This window comes from Eumetopias jubatus, unplaced genomic scaffold (genome assembly GCF_037043125.1).
Source record: "Eumetopias jubatus isolate StellerSeaLion01/CBP00866 unplaced genomic scaffold, mEumJub1_p1.0 scaffold_7, whole genome shotgun sequence".
NCBI classification, from domain to species: Eukaryota; Metazoa; Chordata; class Mammalia; order Carnivora; family Otariidae; genus Eumetopias; species Eumetopias jubatus.
The window spans coordinates 145,343,720-145,363,004 of NW_028274813.1; the positions used below are offsets into that span (position 1 = coordinate 145,343,720).

The 19,285-nt window shown below is 41.4% G+C and overlaps 1 protein-coding gene across 2 annotated transcripts in view; it reads right to left on the reverse strand.

Moving 5' to 3' along the window:
- OCA2 (OCA2 melanosomal transmembrane protein) overlaps nt 1-19,285 on the reverse strand; it is a 470,182-nt gene that overhangs the window by 376,312 nt on the left and 74,585 nt on the right. The window lies entirely within an intron of this gene.

Genomic DNA, 19,285 nt, shown 5'->3' on the forward strand with positions numbered 1-19,285 from the left:
TTAAGTGCATTCCAAAGATCTTGAGTTCCTTGAAGTGTTGATAATCTTAGCTCAACAGAAGACCCTGTGGGCCAACAGGCATGGGAGATGCTAGTTAAACATAGATTCACATATGCCTCTCTGCAATGTTTCCAAAACCATAATCGCTACTGGGATTCTCCTCTCAAAATGCATCCAGAAGGAAGAAATGAAAGAACATACACCCTGGGAAGGGCCACAGGTTATCTGGGAGTCAATGCACAGCCCCACTAGTCCACTGAGGCCACACAAGCAGGCATGACAAATACCAGTCTGAGCAGAGCCTCAGAGATGCTGTTCAGACAACAGTCCTGCCATCAAGTCCCAGCAGAGCAGAAAGCAGTGGGTTGTCAGTCACTGGGATATTTCAGTGAGCTGTGAACACAGAAAATGTTGACTAAGGAGGAGGAGCAAGATGGAGGCGGAGTAGGAGAAATAACTTTTGTCTAGTCCCAGGAATTCAGCTAGATAGGTATCAAACCATTCTGAACACCTACGAACTCAACAGGAGATCAAAGAAAAGAATGGCAGCAATGCTCTAAACAGAAGAGTGACCACTTTCTGGAAGGCAGGATGTGAGGAAAGGTGAATCCAAGGCGATATACAGGGAAGATAGACTACAGCAGGAGGGAGACTCTGTCAGCCAGCTACCGGCAAGTGATAGAGCAGCCCAGCACAAAATCGGAACTTTTAGAAGTCTGCTCTGCTGAGGGATGTTGCTCCAGTGGCTAAGTAGGGGGTGGAACCCCCGCTGGGACAGTGTGGTCTCAGGACCCTTGGGGCAACAGGAAGAGCGGGGGTGCCTGAGTGTGACAGAACTCCCAGGTATCAGAGCAGGGAAGCCAGCAGCAAAGATGAAGCCAAAGAGTGGGCTCTCAGCTCAGGGTTGACATAAACCATGATCCACAGCACAGTCGGGCCACTGTTCTTCCAGCAGGGACTCAACAAGTGGCAGATCCGGGGAGGCTCCCCTTCCTCCCCTGGGAGAAGCGGTGTGGGAGTGCACCACGAAATCTGCTGGGTTTGGAGACTCCAAACAGGGTCATGTGCCAGAGATAGAAATGCTGGGTCACAGTCTGGGTTAGCATGGAGTGCGGCTGGAGACTGGGGAGACAGGAGTGATTGACTGCTTTTCTCTGGGGGCTCACTGAGGAGTGGGACTCCAAGTTCTCTTTCTGCCTCATTTATCCCATCAGTTAGAGCCTCCATTTTTGTTTGCACCTCATTAATAGCCTTTTTGATTTCGACTTGGTTAGATTTTAGTTCTTTTATTTCTCCAGAAAGGGTTTCTCTAGTATCTTCCATGCTTTTTTTAAGCCCAGCTAGTATCTTTCAAATCATCATTCTGAACTCTAGTTCCGACATCTCACTAATGTCCATATTGATTAGGTTCCTGTCAGTCAGTACTGCCTCTTGTTCTTTTTTTTGAGGTGAGTTTTTCTGTCTTGTCATTTTGTCCAGAGGAGAACAGATGAATGAGAGAACAAAATGCTAACAGGGTAACAATGACCCCAGTAAAATATACACTAAACAAATCAGAAGAGACCTGAAACGCGGGAAAAGAAAGGGAAAGAAAAAAGAGAGGAAAAAAAAAGAATATGATCAAATATGACCAGGCTTGTGAATAGATCAGTGCCACACACTAGATTTGGGGTGTATTTTGGTCTGTTCTCAGTTCTCAGCTCCTCCAGGGCGGAGATTGGGAGGCCGCCATTTTCACTCTCGTCCTCCAAAGCTGTAGGGAAAGCTTGCAGGGAACAAAAGCTCCCGAGACCAAACCTGAGCAGATTACCTAGCCCCGATCCCCTGCAAGGGGAGTGCAATTCCACCTCAGGCAAGGATATTTGAGAATCACTACGATGGGCCCCTCCCCCAGAAGATCAGCAAGACCAAGTTTACCGATCAAGAACAGCAGAACTCCAGCACTAGGGAAATACAGCACATAGAATTCATGGCTTTTTTTCCCCTGATTCTTTAGTCTTTCAAAGTTATTTTCTTTTTTTTTTATTTTTCTTTTTCCCTTTTTCAACCAACATCTTATCAATCCCTTTTTTAAAAATCCTTTTTATTTTTCATTTTTTCAGTCATATTCTATCCCTTCATAGCAGTTAACCTTATTTTTGGTATATATATATATAAGTTGTTCTCTCTTTAAAATTTTGGGCTATAGTTTCTTCTAAGAGACCAAAATATACCCTAAATCTCTAGTGTATGGCTTTGTTCCAGTCTCTGGCCTGATCACATTCTCTCCCTTTCTTATTTTTCTAATTTCTCGTCTTTCTTTTTTCAAACAACTTCTTATCTTATTAATTGCTTTTATAAAATCTTCTATAATTTTCATCTTTACATTCATATTCTATCACTTCATCATATTTACCTTTATTTTTGTACATATATAAGTTTTTCTTAATTTAAAATTTTGGAAGGCACTTTCTTCAAACAGAACAAAATACAACCCAAATCTAGTGTGTGGCACTGATCTATTCACAAGCCTGATCATATTTGATCATATTCTTTTTTTTCTCTCTTTTTCTTTCCCTTATTTTTCCCCCCGTTTCAGGTCTCTTCTAATTTGATTAGTGTATATTTTTCTGGGGTCGTTGTTACCCTATGCTAACAAAATGTTAGCATTTTGTTCTCTCATTCATCTGTTCTCCTCTGGACAAAATGACAAGACAGAAAAACTCACCTCAAAAAAAAGAACAAGAGGCAGTCCCGACTGACAGGAACCTAATCAATACGGACATTAGTAAAATGTCGGAACTAGAGTTCAGAATGATGATTTGAAAGATACTAGCTGGGCTTGAAAAAAGCATGGAAGATACTAGAGAAACCCTTTCTGGAGAAATAAAAGAACTAAAATCTAACCAAGTCGAAATCAAAAAGGCTATTAATGAGGTGCAAACAAAAATGGAGGCTCTAACTGCTGGGATAAATGAGGCAGAAAGAGAATTACTGATACAGAAGACAAAATGATGGAAAATAAAGAAGTTGAGAAAAAGAGAGATAAACAACTACTGAATCACGAGGGCAGAATTCGAGAGATAGGTGATACCATAAGACAAAACAATATTAGAATAATTGGGATCCCAGAAAAAGAAGAAAGAGAGAGAGGGGCAGAAGGCATATTGGAGCAAATTAGAGCAGAGAACTTCCCTGATGTGGGGAAGGAAACAGACATCAAAATCCAGGAGGCACAGAGAACTCCCCCCAAAATCAATAAAAATAGGTCAACACCCAAATATCTAAAAGTAAAACTTACAAGTCTCAGAGACAAAGAAAAAGTCCTGAAAGCAGCTCAGGACAAGAGATCTGTAACCTACAATGGTAGAAACATTAGATTGGCAACAGACCTATCCACAGAGACCTGGCAGGCCCGAAAGGACTGGCATGATATATTCAGAGCACTAAACGAGAAAAATAGGCAGCCAAGAATACTATATCCAGCTAGGCTGTCATTGAAAATAGTAGAGATAAAAAGCTTCCAGGACAAACAAAAACTAAAGGAATTTGCAAACACGAAACCAGCCCTACAAGAATTATTGAAAGGGGTCCTCTAAGCAAAGACAAAGCCTAAAAGTAACATAGACCCGAAAGGAACACAGACAATACATAGTAACAGTCACCTTACAGGCAATACAATGGCACTAAATTCCTACCTTTCATTAGTTACCCTGAATGTAAATGGGCTCAATGCTCCAATCAAAAGACACAGGCTATCAGATTGGATTAAGAAATAAGACCCATCGATATGCTGTCTGCAAGAGACTCATTTTAGACCCAAAGACACCCCCAGATTGAAAGTGAGGGGGTGGAAAACCATTTACCATGCTAATGGACACCAAAAGAGAGCTGGGGTGGCAATCCTTATATCAGACAAATTGGATTTTAAAACAAAGACTGTAATAAGAGATGAAGAAGGACACTATATCTTACTTAATGGGTCTATCCAACAAGAAGATCTAACAATTGTAAATATCTATGCCCCTAACATGGGAGCAGCCAATTATATAAGGCAATTAATAACAAAAGCAAAGAAACATATTGACAACAATACAATAATAGTGCGGGACTTTAACACCCCCCTCACCGAAATGGACAGATCATCTAAGCAAAAGATCAACAAGAAAATAAAGACTTCAAATGACACACTGGACCAAATGGACTTCACAGATATATTCAGATCATTCCATCCCAAAGCAACGGAATACACATTCTTCTCTAGTGCCAATGGAACATTCTCCAGAATTGATCCCATCCTAGGTCACAAATCAGGTCTCAACCAGTACCAAAAGATTGGGATTATTCCCTGCATACTTTCAGACCACAGTGCTTTGAAACTAGAACTCAATCACAAGAGGAAATTCGGAAAGAACTCAAATACATGGAGGCTAAAGAGCATCCTACAAAGGAATGAATGGGTCAACCAGGAAATTAAAGAAGAATTTAAAAAATTCATGGAAACCAATGAAAATGAAAACACAACTGTTCAAAATCTTTCGGATACAGCAAAGGCAGTCCTGAGAAGAAAGTGTATAGCAATACAAGCCTTTCTCAAGAAACAAGAAAGGTCTCAAATACACAACCTAACCCTACACCAAAAGGAGCTAGAGTAAGAAGGCAAATAAAGCCTAAACCCAGGAGAGAAGAGAAATAATAAAGATCAGAGCAAAATCAATGAAATAGAAACCAAAAGAACAGTAGAACAGATCAAGGAAACTAGGAGCCGGTTCTTTGAAAGAATTAACAAGATTGATAAACCACTGGCCAGACTGATCAAAAAGAAAAGAGAAATGACCCAAATCAACAAAATCATGAATGAAAGAGGAGAGATCACAACCAACACCAAAGAAATACAAACAATTATAAGAACATATTATGAGCAAGTCTATGCCAGCTAATTAGATAACCTGGAAGAAATGGGTGCATTCCTAGAGATGTATCAACTACTAAAACTGAACCAGGAAGAAATAGAAAACCTGAACAAACCTATAATCACTAAGGAAATTGAAGCAGTCATCAAAAATCTCCCAAGAAACAAAAGCCCAGGACCAGATGGCTTCCCAGGGGAACTGTTCCAAAAAATAGAAATGGAAGGAAAACTTCCAAACTCATTTTATGAGGCCACCATTACCTTGATCCTAAAACCAGACAAAGACCCATCAAAAAGGAGAATTACAGACCAATATCCTTGATGAACATGGATGCAAAAATTCTCAACAAAATACTAGCCAATAGGATCCAACAGTATATTAAAAGGATTATTCACCATGATCAAGTGGGATTTATCCCTGGGTTGCAAGATTGGTTCAACATCCGCAAATCAATCAACGTGATACAATACATTAACAAAAGAAAGAACAAGAGTCATATGATCCTCTCAATAGATGCAGAAAAAGCATTTGACAAAGAACAGCATCTTTCCTTGATGAAAACTCTTCAGAGTATAGGGATAGAGGGTACATACCTCAATATCATAAAAGCCACCTATGAAAAACCCACAGCGAATATCATTCTCAATGGGGAAAAGCTGAGAGCTTTTCCCCTAAGGTCAGGAACGCGGCAGGGATGTCCACTATCACCACTGCTCTTCAACATCGTATTAGGAGTCCTAACCACAACAATCAGACAACAAAAAGAAATCAAAGGCATCCATTCAGCAAAGAAGAAGTCAAACTCTCACTCTTTGCAGACGATATGATACTGTATGTGGAAAACCCAAAGACTCCACCCCAAAACTGCTAGAACTCATACAGGAATTCAGTAAAGTAGCAGGATATAAAATCAATGCACAGAAATCAGTGGCATTCCTAGACAGCAACAACAAGACAGAAGAGAGACAAATCAAGGAGTCCATCCCATTTACAATTGCACCCAAAACCATAAGATACCTAGGAATAAATTTAACCAAAGAGGCAAAGGATCTGTACTCAGAAAACTAGAAAATACTCATGAAAGAAATTGAAGAAGACACAAAGAAATGGAAAAACGTTCCATGCTCATGGATTGGAAGAACAAACATTCTGAAGATGTCAATGCTACTTGGAGCAATCTACACATTCAATGCAATCCCCATCAAAATACCATCCACTTTTTTCAAAGAAATAGAACAAATAATCTTAAAATTTGTATGGAACCAGAAGAGACTCCGAATAGCCAGAGGAATGTTGAAAAAGAAAAGCAAAGCTGGCGGCATCACAATTCCGGACTTCCAGCTCTATTACAAAGCTGTCATCATCAAGACAGTATGGTACTGGCACAAAAACAGACACATAGATCAATGGAACAGAATCGAAAGCCCAGAAATGGACCCTCAACTCTATGGTCAACTCATCTTTGACAAAGCAGGAAAGAATGTCCAATGGAATAAAGACAGTCTCTTCAACAAATGGTGTTGGGAAAACTGGACAGCCACATGCAGAAAAATGAACGTGGACCATTTCCTTACACCACACACAAAAATAGACTCCAAATGGTTGAAAGACCTAAATGTGAGACAGGAGTCCATCCAAATCCTAGAGGAGAACACAAGTAGCAACCTCTTCGACCTCAGCCGCAGCAACTTCTTCCTAGAAACATCGCCAAAGGCAAGGGAAGCAAGGGCAAAAATGAACTCTTGGGAGTTCACCAAGATAAAAAGCTTTCCACAGCAAAAGAAACAGTCCACAAAACCAAAAGACAACCTACAGAATGGGAGAACATATTTGCAAATGACATATCAGATAAAGGGCTAGTATCCAAAATCTATAAAGAACTTATCAAACTCAACACCTAAAGAACAAATAATCCAATCAAGAAATGGGCAGAAGACATGAACAGACATTTTTCCAAAGAAGACATCCAAATGGCCAACAGACACATGAAAAAGTGCTCAACATCGCTCGGCATCAGGGAAATCTAAATCAAAACCTCAATGAGATACCACCTCACACTAGTCAGAATGGCTAGAATCAACAAGTCAGTAAACGACAGATGTTGGCGGGGATGTGGAGAAAGGGGAACCCTCCTACACTGTTGGTGGGAATGCAAGCTGGTGCAACCCCTCTGGAAAACAGTATGGAGGTTCCTCAAACAGTTGAAAATAGAGCTACCATACGATCCAGCAATTGCACTACTGGGTATTTACCACAAAGATACAAATGTAGGGATCCGAAGGGGTATGTGCACCCCAATGTTTATAGCAGCAATGTCCACAATAGCCAAACTGTGGAAAGAGCCAAGATGTCCATCGACAGATGAATGGATAAAGAAGGGGTGGTATATATACACAATGGAATATTATGCAGCCATCAAAAGGAATGAGATCTTGCCATTTGCAGCGACATGGATGGAACTGGAGGATGTTATGCTGAGCGAAATAAGTCAATCAGAGAAAGACATGTATCATATGACCTCGCTAATATGAGGAATTCTTAATCTCAGGAAACAAACTGAGGGCTACTGGAGTGGTGGAGCGTGGGAGGGATGGGGTGGCTGGGTGACAGATATTGGGAAGGGTATGTGCTATGATGAGCGCTGTGAATTGTGCAAGACTGTCGAATCACAGATCGGTACTTCTGAAACGAATAATGCAATATATGTTAAGAGAAAAAAAGAAGAAGAAGATAGCAGGAGGGGAAGATGAAGGGGAGTAAGTCAGAGGGGGAGATGAACCATGAGAGACAATGGACTCCAAAATACAAACTGAGGTTTCTAGCGGGGAGGGGGTTGGGGGCATGGGTTAGCCTGGTGATGGGTATTAAAGAGGGCACGTTCAGCGTGGAGCACAGGGTGTTATGCACAAACAATGAATCATGGAACACTACATCAAAAACTAATGATGTATGGTGATTAACATAACAATAAAAAAATTTTTTAAAAAAGGATAAAAAGAATAGTTGTGTCACTGAATTTTCAGTGCTAAGTTCATAAGGTACAAATTCCTATTGCATATTGCAAACATTTCTGCTAAGAAACTACAGAAGCCTGGCTACCACAGTGAAAGAAAATATGTCAGTTGTTAACTCTTCTAGCTATGGAGAATTACAATAGGCGGCCGCAACTCCACAAATCCATTTAGAGAATTAGGATGTTACCAAAAACTTTTTTCATGTGACTATATCTTAAAGTTTGAAATAAAGATTAGGAAAATACATTCTGTTTGAAGTTTCCCACGACTTCCTTGCAACATTCTTCCAAAATGACTGCTCTTTGGCCACACATCATCAAATGGACATTATTCCCAGAGCAGGATGAAAATACCATGTTAGGTATGTCCATTTCCTTTTTCCCAACTCTAAAAGAAGCCAGGTGTACACAGGTGGTCTCAATTGTTCACACCTCCTTCCCATCCTGTCCCCTTGTCTTGGAGGACAGGCAGTGCTACAGAGTTGATCTGGAATCAGAAATGCCAACACAGCCCAACTGGGGTGGGGCCTGCACCCTGTTCTGCCTCAGAGGTGCATGAACACACCTGAGCTGGGGATTTTTATTTAGCAACATACAGCCACCTGCCGAACTGTGAGACTAAGCTGGGAACACAACACTTGCTCTTGAAAAGAAAGTGGGTTTACTGAATCTTGTGTGAAGTGTCCATGATGCTCAAACCTCAAAAGCAGTGATGGGACTGACTCCAGTGACGTGGCAGCCCCCTGAACAAGGGCCAACAAAAAGGGTCTTGATGATTCCAGCCAGCCCCATGCTTCAGGCACAACTATCTGCCTCTTCTGTACATGGGAGACTCTGGAAAGAAGGAAAAGTCATGAGGACATCAGGTAGCATGTGGGATGGGTGGGAAGAAGAGCAGACACCCTCATTGTCAGGCCCACCCAAGCTATGAGGATGGTTCTGTCACCCTGAGAAGCTCTGAAATCACATGTCCTTCCTGGCTCACTCTGGGCCAGGAACACCAGGTAAGGCCCACAGTACCCAGGCCATCACCCCCTTCACCCCACACTGCCCAGCAAGCACACCCCCTTCCATTCTTTTCAGAATTTCTTAAGCAAACTTCTCCCTTTGACAAAAAGAAATGGTTCACATGGACATTTGCAGAACAGCATGCATGAGCTTGGAGAAAACTCTAGAACAGGGATGGATGCTGGAAATTCCCTCTGATGGCAGTGCCAATACATAAGAACTGGGAACAGCCAGTGTTTCCCCAAGGCAGGACCCCAGCTCAGCAAGAGTCATGAGATTCTCTCTAGTTATGAGAGAATCAGACTCAACAGGCTCTGGCACTGAGGGCAGATTGCACCATCCCTTCCAGTAGGGGCCTGACTGCTCTACATTTTCAGCTGGCCTCTTAATGCCTGCACAGCCACAATGCACATGGCCAGCAGGCCTCTCCTCACTGTGGTTCCTCAGTACCCCAGGCTTCCTCACACATGCCATCACTGAGGCAAGAAGGGGGAGTTGCTCTGCTGACAACCCAACAGCCAGGCACAAGGCAAGACCACACCTGACCACAGAGGGGAGGGTAGTCAGCCTACCATGCACTGAAGGAACAGAGTACCTTCACACCATGGGACAGAAGGATGCAGGCCCACCACCTATATAAAATGGCCACATCCTCTTCCTAAGAGACAAGGGAGGGTGGAAAGAAGACCCACCTCTCAGGCAGTGCCACCGATAACAATATCAGAACAAACATAGATGCAAGCCTGGCCCTGGCCTAGCAGGGGAGCTGTTATGACTGGAGTTACAAGGAAACAGAAATATAATTCAGTGGAACCAGGAAAATAACATATGAACAAAATGAGAAATTTAACAAATGAATAAGAAATCATAAAAAAGAACCAAACAAATTCTGGAGCTGAAGAATTTAATGAATGAAATGAAAAATGCAACAAAAGAGCATCAGCAGCAAAGTAGATCAGGTGGAAGATAAAATAAGTGACCTAGAGAACAGAAACTTTGAAATGACCCAGTCAGAGAAAAGAATGAAAAAGAGCAAAGAAAGCCTACACGATCTATGAACTTCCCCCCAAAGGTTCATAACTGGGGGTTCCAGAAGAAGAAAGAGAAAGGGGAAAAAAGTTTATTTAAAGAAATAATAGCTGGGAGCATCCCAAACCTGGGGAGACATGGACATCTCAATGCAAAAGAACTTCTTCAAGACACATTATAATGAAACTGTCAAAATTCAAAGATTAAAGAGAATCCTACAAGCTGTGAGAGAGAAAAAAGATTGTAACCTACAAAGGATCCCCCTTAGGCTTTCAGAGGATCTCTCAGCAGAAACCCTGAAGGCCTGGAAAGAGTATAATGACATATTTAAAGTGTTAAAAAATATGAAAGAGAGACAAAAGCCAAAACAAAAGCTGAAGGAGTTCATCACTACTAGACCTGCCTTGCAAGAAATGCTGAAAACAGTTCTTCAATAACAACAAAAAACAACCTGATTTTATATGCAACTAAGGAATCATTGAACACTACATTCAAAATTAATGATGTACTACATATGTTGGCTAATTGAACATTTTTAAAAAACTGATTTTAAAATGGGCAGAGGAGCTGAACAGACATTTCTCCAAAGAAGACATACAAATGGCCAAGAGGTACCTGGAAAAGTATGTTCAACATCACTAATCATCTGTGAAGTGCAAATCAAAAACCACCTTACACATTTTAGGGAAATCCTGTGCACTGTTGGTGGGAATGTAAATTGGTTCAGTCACTGTGGAAAAATAGTACAGAAGATCCACAAAAAATAAAAATAGAACTATTACAGGATCCAGAAATTCCACTTCTGAGTATATATCTAAAAGAAATAAAAATAGGATCTCAAAAAGATATTTGCACCCCCATGTTTATTGCAGCATTATTCACAATGGCCAAAATATGGAAACAACCTAACCATCCATTAAAGAATAAATAGATAAAAAAGATGTGGGGTGTGTGTGTGTGTGTGTGTGTGTGTGTTGGAATATTATCCAGCCATGATAAAAATGGAAATTCTGCCATTTATGACAACATGGATGGACCCTGAGGACATTATGCTAATGAGATAAGTCAGACAGAGAAAGACAAATTACTGTATGATCTCACTTATACATGGAACCTAAAAAAGCCAAACTTGTAGAAAAAGAGTAAAATGGTGGTTACCAAGGCCTGGGGGATGGGGAACTTGGGGAGATGTTTGAGGGTACAAACTTGGATCTAGAGGATAAATACATTTTGGAGACCTAATTAATGTATAGCATAGTGATTATAGTCAACAATAATGTATTATAAACTTCAAAGTTGCTAAGAGACTAGATCCTAATTGTTTTCACCACATAAAAGAATTGATAATTATGTAACTGTGATAGAGTGTTGGTTAAAGCTACAGTGGTAATGAAAGGAATGAGATCTTGCCATTTGCAACGACGTGGATGGAACTGGAGGGTGTTATGCTGAGTGAAATAAGTCAATCAGAGAAAGACATGTATCATGTGACCTCACTGATATGAGGAATTCTTAATCTCAGCAAACAAACTGAGGGTTGCTGGAGTGGGGGTGGGATGGGAGGGATGGGGTGGCTGGGTGATAGACATTGGGGAGGGCATGTGCTATGGTGAGCGCTCTGTGCAAGACTGTTGAATCACAGATCTGTACCTCTGAAACAAATAATGCAATATATGTTAAGAGAAAAAAAAAGAAGAAGAAGATAGCAGGAGGGGAAGAATGAAGGGGGGTAAATCGGAGAGGGAGACGAACCATGAGAGACGATGGACTCTGAAAAACAAACTGAGGGTTCTAGAGGGGAGGGGGTGGGGGGATGGGTTAGCCTGGTGATGGGTATTAAAGAGGGCACGTACTGCATGGAGCACTGGGTGTTATGCACAAACAATGAATCATGGAACACTACACCACAAACTAATGATGTAATGTATGGTGATTAACATAACAAAAAAATTTAAAGGAAAAAAGCTACAATGGTAATCATATTACAATATATAAATGTATCAAGTCAACATGTTATACACTTTAAACTTACACAATGATGAATGTCAATTAAATCTCAATTTTTAAAAAATCTGTTCATTTTAGACCTTGGGTACTCTAAAAATAGCAAAAAGAAAAAAATATTCTGTAAAATACCAAAGCAGAATCTTTTACACATTGTCAGCAAATAAAATAACTTACAAGAAAAACAACAAAAATGTACCATATTATCAAGAGACTTGCCCAAGCTAGACCATAAAAGCAGACGTAATGGAAGAGAGAAACACCCCACCACTCCCATCACTCTCTCTATCCCCAGCAGATCTGCCCTGATGCCACCTGCCCCTTGAGGCTCCCAACTCTCCCCAGGGTGGAATCAGGTTCCAAAGCACCAGAGAGAAGGTCCAGGCCACTCCACACCCTGAGGTGGTAAAGGAAAGGAGATAAGCCAGTTCCTGTCCTCCGTGTGATGGCATGGCATGGCAGCGCCTCCTGCACCCTGACTCTGGGCTCTTTCTCCTAGAGGAGGTCATGTGGGATAGGAATAGAACTCCAGCAAGGACTTGAGTGTGCACATTCCCTGTGTGGTCGGGATTTGTCTGCTCCCAATCCTGGGGGTACCTAGGCCTCTGGGGAACCAACTCTCCAAACTGCCAGATGCTGGCAACAGGTCAGACTCTCCAACCCCTGTCTCAGCACAGCCCAGTCATGGCGCCAGAGATGAGCCAGTGACACGAAGACAAAGTAGCACTGGGACCTATCTTGTGCACACACTCAACACACATTCAGTCTCACATTCATGTACCACACACACAATCACATACCCTCACTCAAACACACACACATAGTCTTGTACACTCAAACACATCTCACAGTCTCACATTCACTTCTAGTCTTGCACACTCACACAGCATCAACAGTCTCACATACCCACACTTGTGCACACAGACACACTTCACAGCTTCCTCACACTCTCACTCACACATAGTCTCATACATGCACACACATTCACCCCAAATGTCCTTCCAGTTGATCCCTCCAGCTCACAGCAGCCAGGTCTTTTGATTACAAAGTCCTGACTGATCAAACTAGGGGACAAGGCAAGCCCGTGCCTATGAACTTCAGCTTTCTTCCTGTATATATACAAGGGCAGTCCACCCCCTGCATCACCCACATGTGCAAGACGTTAGGGTCAAGAGGCAGCTGAGCTGGGGCACCTACTGTCAGCTGTGTACTAAAGCTCAGCAACCATGTGATACCCTCTGATACATCCATTCGCCTTCCTCAGATGAGGAGCTTGGCTATGGAAGAACATGGGCTCAGTCATGCCTCTCCCACTTACCACGGCTGAGACCTGCATCAAGTTGTCCTCTCCATGGTTTCTCCAGCTATAAAACAGGAATGTTACACCTCCCTCATGGGGACCTACTATGTTAGTTTCCTAGGGCTGCTATCACATATATTGGTAGGTGGCTTAAAATAGCACAGATCTATTCTCTTATATTTTGATAGGTCAGAAACCCAACATAGTCAGCAGGGCAGTGTTCCTTCTAGTGCTCTGCAGAAGAATCCATCTCCTTACCTATTCCAGCTTCTAAAGGCTGCCCATTTTCCATTACCAGTGCCTGTCTTTTCCATTCTCAAAGCCATCAACAGTGGGTCAAAAGTCCTCACATCACCTTTCTATGACCCTTATTCCATAGTTATGGCTCCCTCTAACCACAGTTGGGAAAGGTTCTCCACTTTCGGGCAATTAGGCCCACCTGGATAATCCAGGATAATCTCCCAACGTCTTTAATTTAATCACATCTGCAAAGTTTCTTCTGCCTTACAAGGTCACATATTCACAGGTTCTAGAAATTAGGACACGAATGTCTGGAGTGGGGGTGGGGAGCTATTCAACCTACCATATCTTTTTGTAATTAAATAATATAACATTTGCAAACACAAAACTTGACAGTGATGTGTGCATAATATATATTCATTCACCCCTTATGTAGCTTTTCCTGCTCTGGCTGCAAATGTTTCCCTGCTCCTTGACAAGCAATGCAGCCTAGGGAGAAGCATGGGTTCCAAAGACAGTCCCCTACTTCATCTTTACCAGCTCAGGGACTTTGAGCAAGCAATTTAACTTGAGCTTCAATTTCCTCACCTATAAAATGGGGATAATAATAAAGCCCACCTTGTGGGATTCTGGTGGGAGTCCTATTAATACACACAAAATTTTCAGAATTGTGCTTGTCTCTCCACTATTGCTGAGTACCAAAAGCATCATTATTTTCTTTTAAGTCAAAACCCTCAGGTTATGCCCCAGCTTCCTTTGCCTCTACACCCCCCCAGAACACTTCCAACACTAGATTACTAAATTACTAGATTTGTAGACAAATCTACATAATACTGGAATTTTTTCTAAGGAGTTGATCTAAGAAACCTTGAAATGTCAAGTTGTGAGCTTGTCAGAAGAAATGGCAGCATGGCCAAGTGTGTTTGGAAAAACTATGCCCCATCCCAACTCCTTCGATTATAAAAATGTCTTTGCAATTCAGCATTTTTGTCTGTTAAGTAAAGGGCTTGTATTACATAATCCACCAGCTCTCTTACAGTTCTGAAGTTTCTAATTTCAAAGAAGAAAAAGCACCTCTGTAACAAGGTAATGGAGCCTGCTAGACAAAGTCTGCCAGATGCTACTAAAAACAATATGTTCTGTGAATCACAATAACAACTTCTCAGCAATAAGAAAAGGCTGGCAGACAAAGGGAAATGAATTACAGGGCAGAGCAATTGGCCACAGCTATAATTTAAATTTCAGCCTTGCAAAATACAATAACCAAAATTAGAAAGGCTTGACTTGGAGGTTTCCATTGAAAAATGGCACTGTGGTATGTACATTGCATTGTGAAATACAGCTTCTTGCCTTTCTCCAAATGAGCTTCCCATTTCTGGAAATTAGAGACCCCTGGAAGAGTAAAGGTATTCTCTATTCATATGTTTTGAATTTCATTTCACAGTTAATTTTTAAACCAAATGCTTTATGAGCTCCTAGATTAAATATGAAAGGACCCAGGGCAATGACACATGATCTTACACAAAGGCTGCATCATTTTGTTTCAATTAGATAAAGTGAGTGAAAAGGAAAGAAAAGCTTCCTTGTTTCCAGGAGAAAGGAACCTGTGGTGGCAATCCTTCCTAAAATATAATTCCAGGCATTGAATGGAGGGTACATGGGGGAAAAGTATTATTTCCTTTATATTGTGAAATATTTGTCATTTAAGTTTGTGTCACACTGTTTTAATATGATTTTATACAGTATAAGGGCATAAAAGCCTTAGCTGTGATAATGGAATTTTTAGAATGCTGCTTTGGGAAATCTCCTAAAGCCCTATTAGAGATGCAAAGTTCAAGAATTAGGAAGATTGGTCCAATTTTGTTCTTTGGGGCTTTCAACAAGAGCTACTTTACAAGCATGAGAAATACAACTCCAGAACTTCTGGTAAGAAAGTGCCAATCAGGATTATCTGTAGGGAAAGAAGTTTAAATAACCTAAGGAATTTCCTGAAATGATTTCATCCCATCAAGCTATTGAAAGCCGAAGAAAACCCTGGCCAATGCTTCATTCCCACACAGTCACTCAGGGGTCAAACGTGGATGGTGCCCTGTTCCCAGGAGCCAGGTTAGACAAGACCCAGAATGGGACCTTGGTACCTAGTCAAATACCTAAAGACACTCTGGAAACATTTTTGTTTAATAAATATTTATTGAGCACTTACTCTGTACAAGGTGCTGTATGAGGCACCAGGAACCAACACAGAATAAAACTGCAGACAACATACAGCCCACATAATGAGTGAATTAGGTGGCACAATAGAAAGTGGTAAGTATGACACAGCTGCAGCAGAGCAGGCCTAGAAGGATCAAGGAGGGTACAGCATGTAAGGAGAGTAGCTGGCAGCAGCAGAGAGGGAGGGCAGATGGGCAGATCTGCAGACCACCCCAAGACTCACTCTCCCTGAATGAGGGTGCAGATGGCAGAAGCATGGCCTGAGCACGCCTGTCTACAGAGTCTAGAGACCTTAGGTTCTAGGAAAACAGCTCTACCCCAAGACTTAAGACAACTTCTGAGTCCTCACCTAAGGCAAGTTCTACCCATAGAGTAGACTCCTACAGTAGATCCTAGGAATGCTACAATGTCGACTCTGCTTCTAGAAAGCCCACAGGGCTAGGTATGCATCCAGCTCTCTGCTCATAATGCGCAGATGCTCCAATGGGATTCTGGAAGCATAAGAGTTTCAGAAACACAGGTCAAGCATACCATTTTCCTAACACCTCTGTAACATCCTCTACCTTCTTTTTTTTTTTATTTTTTATTGTTATGTTAATCACCATATATTACATCATTAGTTTTTGGTGCAGTGTTCCATGATTCATTGTTTGTTCATAACACCCAGTGCTCCATGCAGAACGTGCCCTCCTCAATACCCATCACCAGGCTAACCCATCCCCCTACCCCCCTCCCCTCTAGAACCCTCAGTTTGTTTTTCAGAGTCTATCATCTCTCATGGTTCGTCTCCCCCTCTGACTTACTCCCCTTTTCTTCCTCTCCTGTTATCTTCTTCTTTTTCTTTTTTCTTAAAATATGTTGCGTTATATGTTTCAGAAGTACAGATCTGTGATTCAACAGTCTTGCACAATTCACAGCGCTCACCATAGCACAAACCCTCCCCAATGTCTATCACCCAGGCACCCCATCCTTCCCACCCACAACCACTCCAGTAACACTCAGTTTGTACCTTCTTTTTTTTCTTTTTTTGGTAGCACGTTTTATTTATTTTTTTATTTAAATTCAATTAGCCAAAGTATAGTACATCATTGTTTTTTTTAAAGATTTTATTTATTTATTTGAAAGAGAGAGAACAAGAGGGGGGGAGGGGCAGAAGGAGAGGAAGAAGGAGGCTCCCCGCTGAGCAGGGCACCCAATGCAGACTTGATCCCAGGACCCTGGGATCATGACCTGAGCCAAAGGTAGCCACCTAACCAACTAAGCCACCCATGTGCACCCCATTGGTTTTTGATGTAATGTTCAATAATTCATCAGTTCAGTATAACACCCAATGCTCATCACATCACATGATACTCCACCTTCTATATCAAATTACAGACAGAACAAAACTGCAGCTTTGGAGTTTCACAAGTTATTGCTTGGCCTAAGAATATACAGTTTCTATCTACAAGTTACATTAGTGTTATAAAACGGGGGGAAAATCTTATTACTTCAAGCCCATGGAATATTCACCAAAATAGACCATAAACCTGGGGCATACAATAGGATCCAACAGTACATTAAAAGGATTATTCACCATGACCAAGTGGGATTTATCCCTGGGCTCCAAGGCTGGTTCAACATCCGCAAATCAATCAACGTGATACAATACATTAACAAAAGAAAGAACAAGAATCATAGGATCCTCTCAATAGATGCAGAAAAAGCATTTGACAAAGTACAGCATCCTTTCTTGACCAAAACTCTTCAGAGTATAGGGATACAGGGTACATACCTCAATATCATAAAAGCCATCTATGAAAAACCCACAGCGAATATCATTCTCAATGGGGAAAAGCTAAGAGCTTTCCCCCTAAGGTCAGGAACACGGCAGTGATGTCCAATATCACCACTGCTATTCAACATAGTATTCGAAGTCCTAGCCAGAGCAATCAGACAACAAAAAGAAATTAAAAGCATCCAAATTGGCAAGGAGGAAGTCAAACGCTCACTCTTTGCAGACGATATGATACTGCATGTGGAAAACCCAAAGACTCCACCCCAAAACTGCTAGAACTCATATAGGAATTCAGTAAAGTAGCAGGATATAAAATCAATGCACAGAAATCAGTGGCATTCCTAGACAGCAACAACAAGACAGAAGAGAGACAAATCAAGGAGTCCATCCCATTTACAATTGCACCCAAAACCATAGATACCTAGGAATAAATTTAACCAAAGAGGCAAAGGATCTGTACTCAGAAAACTAGAAAATACTCATGAAAGAAATTGAAGAAGACACAAAGAAATGGAAAAACGTTCCATGCTCATGGATTGGAGGAACAAATATTGTGAAGATGTCAATGCTACCTAGAGCAATCTACACATTCAATGCAATCCCCATCAAAATACCATCCACTTTTCTCAAAGAAATTGAACAAATAATCCTAAAATTTGTATGGAACCAGAGAGACCCCAAATAGCCAGAGGAATATTGAAAAAGAAAAGCAAAGCTGGCGGCATCACAATTCCGGACTTCCAGCTCTATTACAAAGCTGTCATCATCAAGACAGTATGGTACTGACACAAAAACAGACACATAGATCAATGGAACAGAATCGAGAGCCCAGAAATGGACCCTCAACTCTATGGTCAACTCATCTTTGACAAAGCAGGAAAGAATGTCCAGTGGAAAAAAGACAATCTCTTCAAAAATGGTGTTGGGAAAATTGGACAGCCACATGCAGAAGAATGAAACTGGACCATTTCCTTATACCACACAGAAAAATAGACTCCAAATGATTGAAACCCTAAACGTGAGACAGGAGTCCATCAGAATCCTAGAGGAGAACACAGGTAGCAACCTCTTCGACCTCAGCCGCAGCAACTTCTTCCTAGAAATATTGCCAAAGGCAAGAGAAGCCAGGGCAAAAATGAACTATTGGGATTTCATCAAGATAAAAAGCTTTTGCACAGCGAAAGAAACAGTCCACAAAACCAAAAGACAACCGACAGAATGGGAGAAAATATTTGCAAATGACATATCAGATAAAGGGCTAGTATCCAAAATCTATAAAGAACTTATCAAACTCAACACCCAAAGAACAAATAATCCAATCAAGAAATGGGCAGAAGACATGAACAGACATTTTTCCAAAGAAGACATCCAAATGGCCAACAGACACATGAAAAAGTGTTCAACATCGCTCGGCATCAGGGAAATCCAAATTAAAACCTCAATGAGATACCACCTCACACCAGTCAGAATGGCTAAAATTAACAAGTCAGGAAACGACAGATGTTGGCAGGGATGCGGAGAAAGGGGAACCCTCCTACACTGTTGGTGGGAATGCAAGCTGGTGCAACCCCTCTGGAAAACAGTATGGAGGTTCCTCAAACAGTTGAAAATAGAGCTACCATACGATCCAGCAATTACACTACTGGGTATTTACCCCATATATACAAATGTAGGGATCTGAAGGGGTACGTGCACCTCAATGTTTATAGCAGCAATGTCCACAATAGCCAAACTGTGGAAAGAGCCAAGATGTCCATCGACAGATGAATGGATAAAGAAGGGGTGGTATATATACACAATGGAATATT